This window comes from Zalophus californianus, chromosome 3 (genome assembly GCF_009762305.2).
Source record: "Zalophus californianus isolate mZalCal1 chromosome 3, mZalCal1.pri.v2, whole genome shotgun sequence".
Classification (NCBI taxonomy): Eukaryota; Metazoa; Chordata; class Mammalia; order Carnivora; family Otariidae; genus Zalophus; species Zalophus californianus.
This window is the reverse complement of record NC_045597.1, coordinates 34,842,911-34,855,209: the sequence shown is the minus strand read 5'-3', so window position 1 is coordinate 34,855,209 and position 12,299 is coordinate 34,842,911. Positions and strand designations below refer to the sequence as shown.

The window sequence follows — 12,299 nt, the reverse complement described above, 5'->3', positions numbered from 1 at the left end:
AATGGAGACACATGGAGGTATCTTCTGGTGTTCACGAAGAGGAAGGGGGATCAGGGGCCCCGAGTGAGGGAGCAGACGGCCAGGATGGCTGACCCCACGCTCACCGCCTGCCCAGGATTATAACTTGCACAAAGCCTGGCTGTTGTGACTTTTCTCCCAAGAAGGGCCAGACCGGTCCAGAGGTATTTTTCCATTCTGTGGCTGGTCCTTTAAATATCTATCGCCAAGTGTGATTCTTCACCACCTGCTGGCTTATCTTCTGGGCTGTTGCACAGGTGGTTCTGGCTGGTTTCTGGGGGGGGGAGGGGGGTTCATCAATGGGAGGGTTGGTGACCCTGGGAATGGTGGGCAGGTCCCGCAGAGGTGTTTTGGTCACAGGCGAGTTCTGACACTCCCTCAGGAACTTCGTGTAGTAGATGATCCTCGTACCTCCCGGCCTGGTGCTGAGGAGCGTCCCCCCGCGGGGGAGGGGGGTACTATAGTCCCCCCGCAAGAGCTGCATGCTGCAGTGATCAAGGACCCCCCAGCGAGTGTGGGGATGGACTGGCTTGGGGTCTGGGTGCAGCTGCTGCCCCAGGACATGGTCTCCCACGTGCAGCGCCTGTAGCCAGAGTGTGATTCTCCCGCCCCTCGAGACTGGGTCCAATATTCTATTGGTCTTGAAGGGCAGAGTCCTTGGGTGACATTTGTGAGAGTCAAGGATATGCTGGATATAGTTCCTGCCCTCTTGTAACTAGTGGAGAGATGACAGAAGTAAAAATCAATGTGGCAACGAATAGCCATGGGCTTCTGTACAATACCGTCTGCCCTTGTATTTAGGTAGAATTGTGTGTCTTGTTTTACCTAATAATTTGTGAAAGAAAATTTTGTTTGACACTCTCATACTAAAGCATATGAAAGTTCCTGTGCAAATCTCCAACACTCTTTTATCATGAAAGCCATGTGTAAGAGAGAGATGGCCATAGGTCCAAGGTGTCTGAATCCCTGAGTGATCATGTGGAAGGAGCTGCCCTGAAGACTCACCATGTTCATAGCTCACTTCCCATGAGGTAGAAATAAAATACGTGTGTTTTTAACACCAGTGTTCCAAGAGAAGCCTATCCTAACACAATGAATGAGGGCACTATAGTATAATGGACACTTAGATGCAAATCTATATGGTGTATTTTGGAGGGCAAAGGAGGAGATCAAATCCTGTTGGTAGAAAAAGAATGTCAGAGAAAGGCTTCTTACGATTTCTGACTTGTAGTGAAGCAAAAGAAAAAAAGAGTAAACTTCATAGAGTGGTGGACAGAATGGTGGATTAAGAAAAATAATATGTTCTGGAGACCTTGGACTTTTGGTTCCATCCTGCCCAAGCTGCAAAAGCTAGAGGTTGATCTACAAGATGGAAAAACGATGGCTAATTCTTTTCCAAAGCGATCTCAAGTCAGTATTGATAAAGCTGAGAAAAAAAAAAGTTTGTGTTTCTAAAGTTTTTCCATTGGATTTCTTTCATATCCCACACGTATCGGGTTCCACCATATGTGTATTATTTTACATATTAACATATACACATATGTATTTCATCAATCAACTGTATATTAATATATAGTGTCAATGCACAATTATACATTACATATTTATGTGTTTGAGTATGCATATGCATTTTTATTCTTAATATTTATAGGGAGTGTGGAATGATGTTAAGAACATTAATCTAAACATCCGGAGACCTGGTTCTTTTTCATATTCCATCACTAATTCACCCAGTGACAAGACAAGTCAGGTATTTCATCTCTTTGGGCTCAAATTTTTAATTCTATAAAACACCCAGATCCTTATAGATTATGTCCTTGCTATTTCATTCTATTACTCTGCTTTTGTAAGAATGGTGACACACATTATTTTGTTCCCCACTGGAACTTACTGTCCCCTCTATTCTTAAGACAATGGCAGGGTGTAGAGGAGGTAAACGCGATGATGTGTTTCTTTTCTGTTGTCTATAACACACTAGGTTCTCATCATTTTCCCTCCAGCAGAAAATAAAGTGATAGTGAACAGATAGCAGAATGATATGATGAGTATGCTATATTAGAATCTTCATGATCGCCTTCTTGTCTATCTTTCTGACCATTTACTGTTTTACAGAAAGACGACTCAATGCTTGCTATTTATCGATGACTTGTGTTTGTAACTTTAAATGTGCTGTTTTATTTCCTGTTATAATAAAGTAATGAGTGCAATAATACCTTATTATCCCAAATGAGAAAATTGGTATCTGTGGTTTTGGAAAGAATAAAAGATTCAAGAATCTTTCAGAATAGGAACAATTTATTTGGGTTACCATCGGCTTTTGTTAATTTCTTGTTTTTAGCAAACTAGTAACCAACCATGCAAAATTTCAAGGAAGGAAAGAACTTCCTAATCTTTTGAGCAATTATTTCTCCCTCACTGGACATGTGCCAGTGAGACCTCAGCTTTCCTTCTTACTGAGGAAGTGACCAAACCTAGGTGAATCAGACTCTGGAATATAACCCTATCATGTTGCAAATGGCAAAATCTCATTTTTTTATGGCTGAGTAATAGTCAGTATATAAATTACATATTCTTTATCCATTCATGTATTGATGAGTACTTAGGATGCTTCCATATATCTTGGCTCCTGGAAATAATGCTGCAGTGAACATAGGGGTGCATATATCTCTTTGATTTGTTTTTTTGTTGTTGTTGTTGTTTTCTTTGAATAAATACCTAGAAGTTGAAATTGCTGGATCATATGGTAATTCTATTTTTAATTTTTTGAGGAATCTCCCTGCTGTTTTTCGTAATGGCTGCACCAATTTACATTCTCACCAACACTGTACAAGAGTTCCTTTTTCTCTACATCCTTGCCAACAATTGTTATTTCTTGTCTTTTTGATGATTGCCAATCTGACAGGTGTGAGGTGATATCTCATTGTGGTTTGATTTGCATTTTCCTGATGATTAGTGATGTTGAGCATCTTTTCATGTGTCTGTTGGCCATCAGTATATCTTCTTTGGAAAAATGTGTACTCAAGTTCCCTTCCCATTTTTTCATCTGGTGGGTTTTTTTTTTTTTTTAGATTAAGTTGTGTAAATTCTTTATATGTTTGGCATATTAACCTTTTTTCAGATATATGATTTACAAATACCTTCTCACATTCAGTAGGTTGCATTTCTGTTTTGTTGATGGTTTCCTTTACTGTGCTAAAGCTTTTAGTTTGATGTAATTCCACTTGTTTATTTTAATTTTTGTTGACCTTGCTTGAGGAGAATGGTCCAAAAAATTATTGCTAAGACCAATGTCAAAGAACTTACTGCCTGTGTTTTCCTCTAGGAGTTGTATGGTTTCAGGACTTTCATTTGAGTCTAATCCATTTTGAATTTATTTTTGTGTATGGTATAAGATGGAGGTCCAGTTTCATTCTTTTGCATGTGGCTGTCCAGTTTTCCCAAAACAGTTTATTGAAAAGACTATATTTCCCCCATTATATACTACCTCTTTTACATAGATTAATTGACCATATATATGTGGGTTTATTTCTGAAATTACTATTTTATTCCATTGATCTTGTTTCTGTTTTTGTGCTAATACCATGCTGTTATGATTAGTATAGCTTTGTAGTATAGTTTGAAATCTAGGAGTGTGATAACTCCAATTTTGTTTTTTCTAAGATTGCTTTGGATATTCAGGATCTTTTGTGGTTCCGTAAAAGTTTTAGGATTCTTTGTTTTAGTTCTGTAAAAAAAAGGCCATCAGTTTTGATGGAAGATTGCATTGAATTTGTAAATTTATTTGGGTAACATGGACATTTTATATATAATATTTAATTTTTCAGTCCATGAACATGGTCTATCTTTTCATTTATTAGTCATGTTCAATTTCTTTTATCAGGGTCTCATACTTTTCAGAGTTCAGGTCTTTCACCTTCTCAGTTAAATTCATTCCTAGGTATTTTATTCTTTTTGATGCAGTTGTAAATGGGATTGTTTTCTTTTCCTTTTTTCTTTAAAGATTTATTTATTTGAGAGAGAGCGTGCACGCACACACAAGCAGGAAGGACAGAGGGGAAGGGAGAGAGAATCCCAAGTAGACTCAGCGCGGAGCAGAGAGCCCCATGCAGGGCTCTATCTCACAACCCGGAGATCACAACCTGAGCCAAAACCAAGACTTGGATGCTTAGCTGACTGACCACCCAGGTTCCCTGGGGATTGTTTTCTTACTCTCTTTCTGATAACTCATTATTAGTGTAGAGAAATGCAACCAATTTCTGTATGTTAATTTTGTATCCTAAGACCTTCCTGAATTCACTTATTCATTCTAATAGGTTTTTGGTGGAGTCTTTAGGGTTTTTTATATCTAGTATCATGTCATGTACAAATAGTAATGTTTCCTTTCTTTCTTTTTAATTTGGATGCACTTTATTTCTTTTTTTCATCTAATAGCTATGAGGAGGACTTCCAATACTATGTTCAATAAAAATAGAGAGAGTGGGCATTCTTGTCTTGTTCCTGATCTTAAAGAAAAAGCTTTCACCTTTTTATCAACAAGTATGATGTTAGTTGGGGTCTGTCATATATGGCTATTATTTTGTTGAGGTACATTCCTTCTGTTCCCACTTTGTTGAGTTTTTATCACAAATAGATGTTGAATTTTGTCAACAGTTTTTTCTGCATTTATTGAGCTGATAATGTGATTTTCATCCTTTGTTTTGTTAATGTAGTGTATCACATTGATTGATTTGTGGATCTGGAACCATCCTTACATCCTTGGATAAATCCCATTTGATCATGGTATATGATCCTTTTAATGTATTGTTAATTTGGTTTGCTAATATTTTGGTGAGGATTTTTACATCTATATTTATTAAGAATATTAGCCTGCAATTTCCTTTTGTGTTAGTATCTTTGTCTTGTTTTGGTATCAGACTAAAGCTGGTCTCATAAAATGAGTTTGGAAGCATTCCTTTATCTTCAATTTTTTGGAATAATTCAGGAAGGATAGGTACTAACTCTTTTTGAAATGTTTGGTAGAATTCACCTGTGAAGTCCTTTCAACCAGAAATGTTTGTTTTTTGGAAGTTTTAGAATTACCAATTCAATTACTTGTAATCAGTCTATTCGAATGTTCTATTACTTCATGATTCAGTGTTGGAAAATTGTATGTTTATAGGAATGTATCCATTTATTTTAGATTTTCCAATTTGTTGGCATATACTTGTTCATAGTAGTCTGTATGATCCTTTGTATTTCTGTAGTGTCAGTTATAATATCTTGTTCATTTCTGATTTTTTTCTTTGGTCCCTCTCTCTCTTTTTTTCCCTTGATGAGTCCTGCTGAGGTTTATTGATTTACTTTATCACTTAGATCATATTTATCCTTTCAATCATCTATAAATTTCTTTAAATTTGAGGATTTCCGAGATCTAAAACTAATATTCCTTAATTGTCATTACTTTTAATATGTCTTTTGTATCCTGTTATAAAAAAGAATAATAAAAACTCTGTCAAATTTTGATTATGCATCCCAAAGTTTAATGTATTTATAATGATCAACTTTTTGTTAAAAAATATCATTCTATATAAAATATTTATTACCTATTCTAAGTACATTAGCATTTATATTAGAATAATGGCAAGACTAAAGGGCTTTTGTAAAAAAAAAATTTCATCTGAAACTTTTTAAGTAATGTTTAAAATATGTGAAATGTGAGTTTATAAATCAGGTTGGTTAACAAAACAATGGACACAGTAACTGACTGCAAAGGAAACTCATCCTAAACAATGCAACCAGCCTAAAAAAAGACACATGAAAAGAAAGAAATTACTGAAGCTATTACACATATGACACACACAGCTGGGAGTCCAGCAGCTCAAGAAAGCTGGTGGTTCTTGATCTTTGGGAATTCCTAATTAGAATATAAGTTAAAAATATAATAGAAAACATAAAAGAAAAAGAAATTTAATATTAGTCTTAGCTCTTGTTTTGTCTCTTTAAATGTTAGCAAAGACAGAGTTATAGGAGCTGGCTAAGTAAGCAATAAATAGTTTTTATAACTACTGACTTTTGATACCAATTATACTTTATCAAAGGTTCCAATATTCCATCACATATTTATCCCTACTTTCAGAATAGGCATGCTTACCAATAGCTTGTGAACTGTAGGCTGCATTTTAAAGCTGCTGTATATGAATCAAATGGCATGCACTTAGGATGCATTTATATATTCCTTAAAAAGCAGATTTTTCTTCCATTTGGCACTCACTACATACTTTTCTAAAGGTTTTTGCAGTAGATGAGCCTTCATAGGATTATAAATCATAGTATACTAGAATAGATGCTATAGAAATTGAATACATGGTACAATATTTTGCACGGTGATAATCACCTGTAGCCTGAGAGCATATAAATATGTGATTAATTTATATTTGTATTTTAAGGAACCCAAATAAATGTGTGCCCATATATTCTGTTATTTATGGTATTTCAAATTACTCCTTTACAGGCTTATAGGACTAATGTGACCTTCCCAAGGTCTATGCTAGCAAAAGGAAAAGATCCAAAGAATTTACCCAGAAAATTAAAATGAAAACAAAACAAAAAGTGTAACAACTTTTACATTTACAGAACTGTCTGGGTATTGGAGGTAAATCATGTTTAGATTTAAATTCAAGTGGATCATTGTCTTTATTCTCTATTTCACTGCTAGTGAACCTTATTTTCAAGGTTGATCAGTATGCAAGACAATGTATGCTCTGATTGATCAGTATGCAGGGTTGCATTACTCCAGAGAACGTTTGGGCATTTTCACTATGTCTTGTGGATTAACCTGCAGAGTATGCGTTTTGGAGGGCAGGTACTGAGGGAGGAAACAAAAATGACTTAATGGTCTGGCACTGTGGAAGTTTGATCAACAACCTGAGTAGAGGTGGAACCATCTTTATGAAATCACTTGCCATATGACAATAATCCTAAACTCTTTGGAAAATAAATGTGGTTCGTTGTCAGGGGAGAGCAATAAAACTGATTACACAAAAAGTCGTGGCATTCATTTTTTTGTTTTTGAATTGTAGACCATACTGATATTTATTTAGATAAATTGATTTTCTAATGGTAGTAGCTGTTCCATGTTTGTGGGGTCTTTTTAGGAGTGGAAATGTATGGGTATCTACTACATTATTCTATGATGATTTTAGACTTTCTGTTGTAAGTAGTGGGATTCTTCAAGAGATTTCTGTCTTTGCACTGCCTGCTGCTGGCCTTCCTCCTATTATATGAGAAGGCACTTAAGGTTTTCAGTGGAAAATCTGGAGCTTTTCCAGTCATGGTTTTTAAAAATCCTCTGCCTGTAAAAGGAAGGATTGAAGAAAGGAAATCCTTTTTGAGAAATCCAGTGTAGCTTCCAAAAATTAAGTGAAAGTTAAGTATTCTACATTCCAGGTGTAATCTTATTTAAGGATCTTTGAATCATATTTGAATTTTCACTTATTCTTTTAATTAGCTTAAATCTTTGAAATTGGATAACTAAAGGAAATAAACAAATTGGGGCAGGGGGAATGAATTGTGACATGCTAATATAAAAAATACACCTGTGGAATCTTATAAAAAATGAAAGGGTTTAAGAGTGCTGTATGCAAGAAATCTAGAGAGACATAAAGAAGTCAATTTTAAGGTTTTCATAAATTTGCACTGTGAAACAAATGTACAAAATAGAAGACTCTTTTATGTCAAATGTTGATTTGATTGAAACATAGTCAATTAACAATTATTGAGCCCTTGTGGTTTGGAGCAACGGTTGTAGAAGGGTGTGGGATAAATACACTTCTTTTTCAAGGCCACCCATCATGAGCTCCAAAATGGCACCTGGGTAAAATGGAATCACATTAATTGTAACAGTTAACAAAAATTGTTTATCTGATTCTAGCCTCCATTTCTACTGTGGAAAAACCCCTTTCAAAAGCAAATGCATTACCTAAGAAAAGCTGACACATCAACCCACCATTAACATCCACTAATGCATTAACATTTTATCTTATTCACATCACCGATGGTGAATGATGGTAAGAGTTCATGAAGAAGCACGTTAAAATCGAAGACAAGAAAGGTGTTGAAAGGGATTCTAGATAGACACTGTAGACAAATTTCTTTTACCTAAAATTTGACTTTGGGCTGACTTTACCTCCCCTGGCTAATCTCTAAGACTGAGATCACAATGGCTCCAGTTAGATTCTTGTCATTTAATGTAATAGAAATTTAAACGAGTTTTTGTTGTTGTTGTTGTTTGTTTTTTTAAATGACAGAGATGTTTATTGTCTGGATACATTTTGGAATAAAGAAGGAAGACCTTTAGCCAAGTAGATCTGACATAACAAAACCAAAACAAAAACAGAAAAACTGACCAAGCCGACCTCAGCAGCAGCTGGAACCACAGGAGTTGCTCTCCACTGATAAAGAATCGGTGCTACTGGTGGTGGGGCATTTTTCAAAACCTCACAGACCTCTGGAATCCGGGCAGGAGGAACACATGGCCGCCTTCAGCGCCCACTGCTGGGGGGATTCGGTACTCCCTCCAGTCAGCTTTTGTCTGGGCTTGGCTGCTTTTTCTCACTACTGCACCCTCAGCTCTTGCCTCAGAGCAAGAGGTTTTTCTCTTATACTCTGCTTCCTCAAATCCTTGGCTCACTTATGACCCCCACCCTTTGCCACAGTTCCTTCACATAATGGCCTCAGACAGTATATTCTTTCAGTTACGTTTCCCACTACTAGTGCCTTGATTCCCTTTGTCATTCTAAATTCTTATCCCTTCAGTGAGAATCTCCATTTTTCTCTGGGTGGAGCCATCCATTATAGATGACCATATAGCCAGAGCTATTTCCCTTAGATCAAATTTGGCCAGGCAGATATCATGATGAGTACACTGAGTGGTAAACTAGTGGGAGACTTGTTTATTTTTTCAACTACTATTGTGATTTAGATCCCTTAAAGTAGGTCTGAGACTTAAAATCATGTCCCCTGAGAGATAACACTCATGTTTAGTGACACCTAAAATATAATCAAGTTAGCAATTCATACGAAGTGGGGGGGGGGGGGTTTATCTTCAATCCCAGATGTAATTTTCTCACCCTTCAAAAACCCTAGACTGACTTGTGATTTCAGCTCTGCCATGTAAAGAGCTTGGAAGTCATCACTTCCATCCTTGTTTAAGAAAAAAAAAATGGACATACAGAAAATCAAGGACTGGCTTTTGACCTTCAGAGAGCTGAGGTCACAAGGCAAACTGCCACTTCGACATCTGGAGAGACAGATGTGTCCAGAAAGATACAGCTCCTGAGATTGTCACTATGAAGCAGATGCTCCCGGAGCCATAAACTGGTAGGAACTCTTCTGGTAATTTCGACAAACAAATTGGGACTGATTGTAAAACTTTTCTCATTTCCATGAGAGAAAGAATGAGAGTTGTGGTGCAACAGGCCCGCAAAGAAGGTATTTCTTCTTGGGGTAACAGGTGGGAGGCACTGTTCAAAGTGAGCTTTGGAATTGATAGTTGTTGCCCACACCTGTGAAGTATTACATTCGAGGTATAGTTGCTAGAGCCACAGAAATGCATTGAATAAATAGTCTCACCTAAAATGGAATTTTTGAATAACCGCAGTCAGAGAAAATAAAAATAAAAATATTTTTAAATAGGCATAAATAGCTAAGCAAATGGTAACAACTATTGTCTAGAAGCCTAAATGAAACATAGAATAGTGTAAGATGTGCAAGGTGAGTAGATGACACAGACTCAGAAAAGACAAGTGACTGTTTAAATCAAGGCAGGGACGTTTTCCACAGGTATAACACTATGATAATTACTGGTGAGACCAGATTCAAAGTGGCTGTCAAAATCCTACTATATATTATTTACCATTGGTTGAGTAAACTAGTTAAATATTGGTGAATTTGTATGGCTTTCAATAGATTGTGTAAGTTCAGTTATTTTCAATTTGAGTAAGTTTTCTGATTTGTATAGGCTTTACATTACAGAATAATTTTAAGCTTTGCTACAAATATATTTATTAATTAAGGAAATATTTTTTAGATCATCTTATGTGTGAGGCACTCTGTGAGACATTGAAGAAACATAGATCAGTAAAACATACTCCCTATCTTCAAAGTACTCATAAGCTATTAAAGATAATTAGTATTATAATTCTTTTGGTTATAGTAAAAAGGAAAAAAAATCACAAACCCAAACTGGCTTACACAAAAGAAATTTTGGACTAAAGCAATGTCACCAAAACTGAAGAGTTGATGACTGTTTGTTCTGATGGGATTCATTTTCAGCCTCAACATAAGGATCACCTGGCAGATCTTTGAAGCCTTCGTGGTCCCAAATATTACATTCTCTTACCATTGAGCCAGCAGAAGAATTGGAGTCAAATAAAGTCCCACAATTCCCCGCAGAAATTCCGGGATGCTTTTCAGTCAGTCCATCCACGAACCACCTTTTTCAAGGGCATTCCATATGCAGGTGACTTGGGCTTGTGTTTCCCGGTCATCCTTGATGCAGAGGATGAGATAAATTTATCATTGTGATCAGGAATGTTAAATAAATTGATTGCCTCAAGCTGATGAGAGCCTATTCTCTCAGGTTGAGGGTGTGGTAAATTCCACTCTAAACTTTGAACAAGAAAATTCAGAATCTGGTTAGGAAGGGGAGAGGGAAAGAAATTCTGTTATTTTGAAACAAGTTCACTCTAGAGATAACAAATATAAGACTGAAAATGTAATTTATTCAGTGTTGTGGTAAATACAAGCACAGGTGTTATGGTAGGGCAGAAAGGAGAGAGATGACTTCCCTGACCACGTGAGAATTAAAAGATGGGTCCATATTAGTTAGGTGAAATGAAGCTGGGAGTGGGAGAGCATTCCAGAGAGGGCAGCATGAACAAATACACACTCTGAAGTGAGGAATAACAAACTGTGCAGAAGAACTGTAAGTAACTTCCCAATGCTAAAGAATAAAATTAGAACGGGGAGTGGTGGGTGATGAAGCCAGAGATACTTAAATGTGCCAGATTATTATAGGCAATGTCATGGTAATGATAATTAATCCCGTGAGTGTTAGAGAGCCAAAAGGAAAATTTCAGAATAGTGGATAGCATCAAATTTGTTTTTAATTAGTTAATACTGGGACACCTGTGGCTCAATGGGTTAAGCGTCTGCCTTTGGCTCAGGTCATGATCCCGGGGTCCTGGGATTGAGCCCCACATTGGGCTCCTTGCTCAACGGGGAGCCTGCTTCTCCCTCTGCCTGCCTCTCACCCTGCTTGTGCGCACATGTGCTCTCTCGCTCTCTCTCTCTGACAAATAAATAAATAAAATCTTTTAAAAAATAATTAGTTAAAGCTGACTAGTGTGAAGGATGGCTTTAAGATGATCGAGAATAATGGCAGGAAGACCAGTTAGGATATTATAATAGTCTGGATAAAATTGATAAGGGCCTAAACTAGGCCTCAATAATAGTAAAAATAGAGACAGAAACAGAACTAAGGAACTATTTAGAAGGTAAAATTTACTGGATATGGAAATTAATTGGATGAGGGAATGAGGGACAGGGTTTGGGGGGGACATCAATGATCTGCCCTGGATTTCTACCGTGGTTGCCCTAGATCAGGGATTGGCAAACTTTTTCTGCATAGGGCCGAATAATACAAACTTTAAGATTGCAGGTCATAAAATCTCTCTTGCAACTACTCAACTCTGCTTTGTAAGGCCAAAAGCAGCCAGAGATAGTATGTATGGGGATGACTGTGTCCCAATACAACTTTATTTTCAAGTGGGTGGGCCAAATTGGGCTCTTTGGCTGTAGTTTGCTGACTCTTGTTCTAGATGAAGAAATGTGTCCTTACTTGCTAAAAAAAAAAAAAAAAAAGGAGAAAGAGTAAGAATTTGGAAGAAGACCAGGAGATCCCTGTTGCTGTTGAGTTTAACAATATCTGCAAAAAATTCAGTAGGATTTGTATACATGTGGTTGAGTGTGGAAAAGGGTGTGTGTATGATCAGGAGATACATACTTTAAACTCTTCAGCATAAAAATAATTTGAAATCTTTACAGTGGATACAATTACCTAGTGTGATGAGGAATGCATCTAGAACAGAACACCAAGAATGTGTATATTTTTATAAATTCCTGTTCTAGATGTTGAAGATACAGAAGAGAACAATATGGGCATCATTTTTGTTCTCCTGGTGTTCTCAGGATAGGTAGAGAAGAAATGATGGAAAGGATATCTAGAAAAAGTCACTCTACCT

The 12,299-nt window shown here is 36.8% G+C and overlaps 1 pseudogene; it reads right to left on the bottom strand.

The window, feature by feature from the left end:
• Nucleotides 1-209: 209 nt before the first annotated feature.
• LOC113920987 lies at nucleotides 210-582 on the bottom strand (annotated as a pseudogene).
• Between the last annotated feature and the right edge of the window lie 11,717 nt (nucleotides 583-12,299).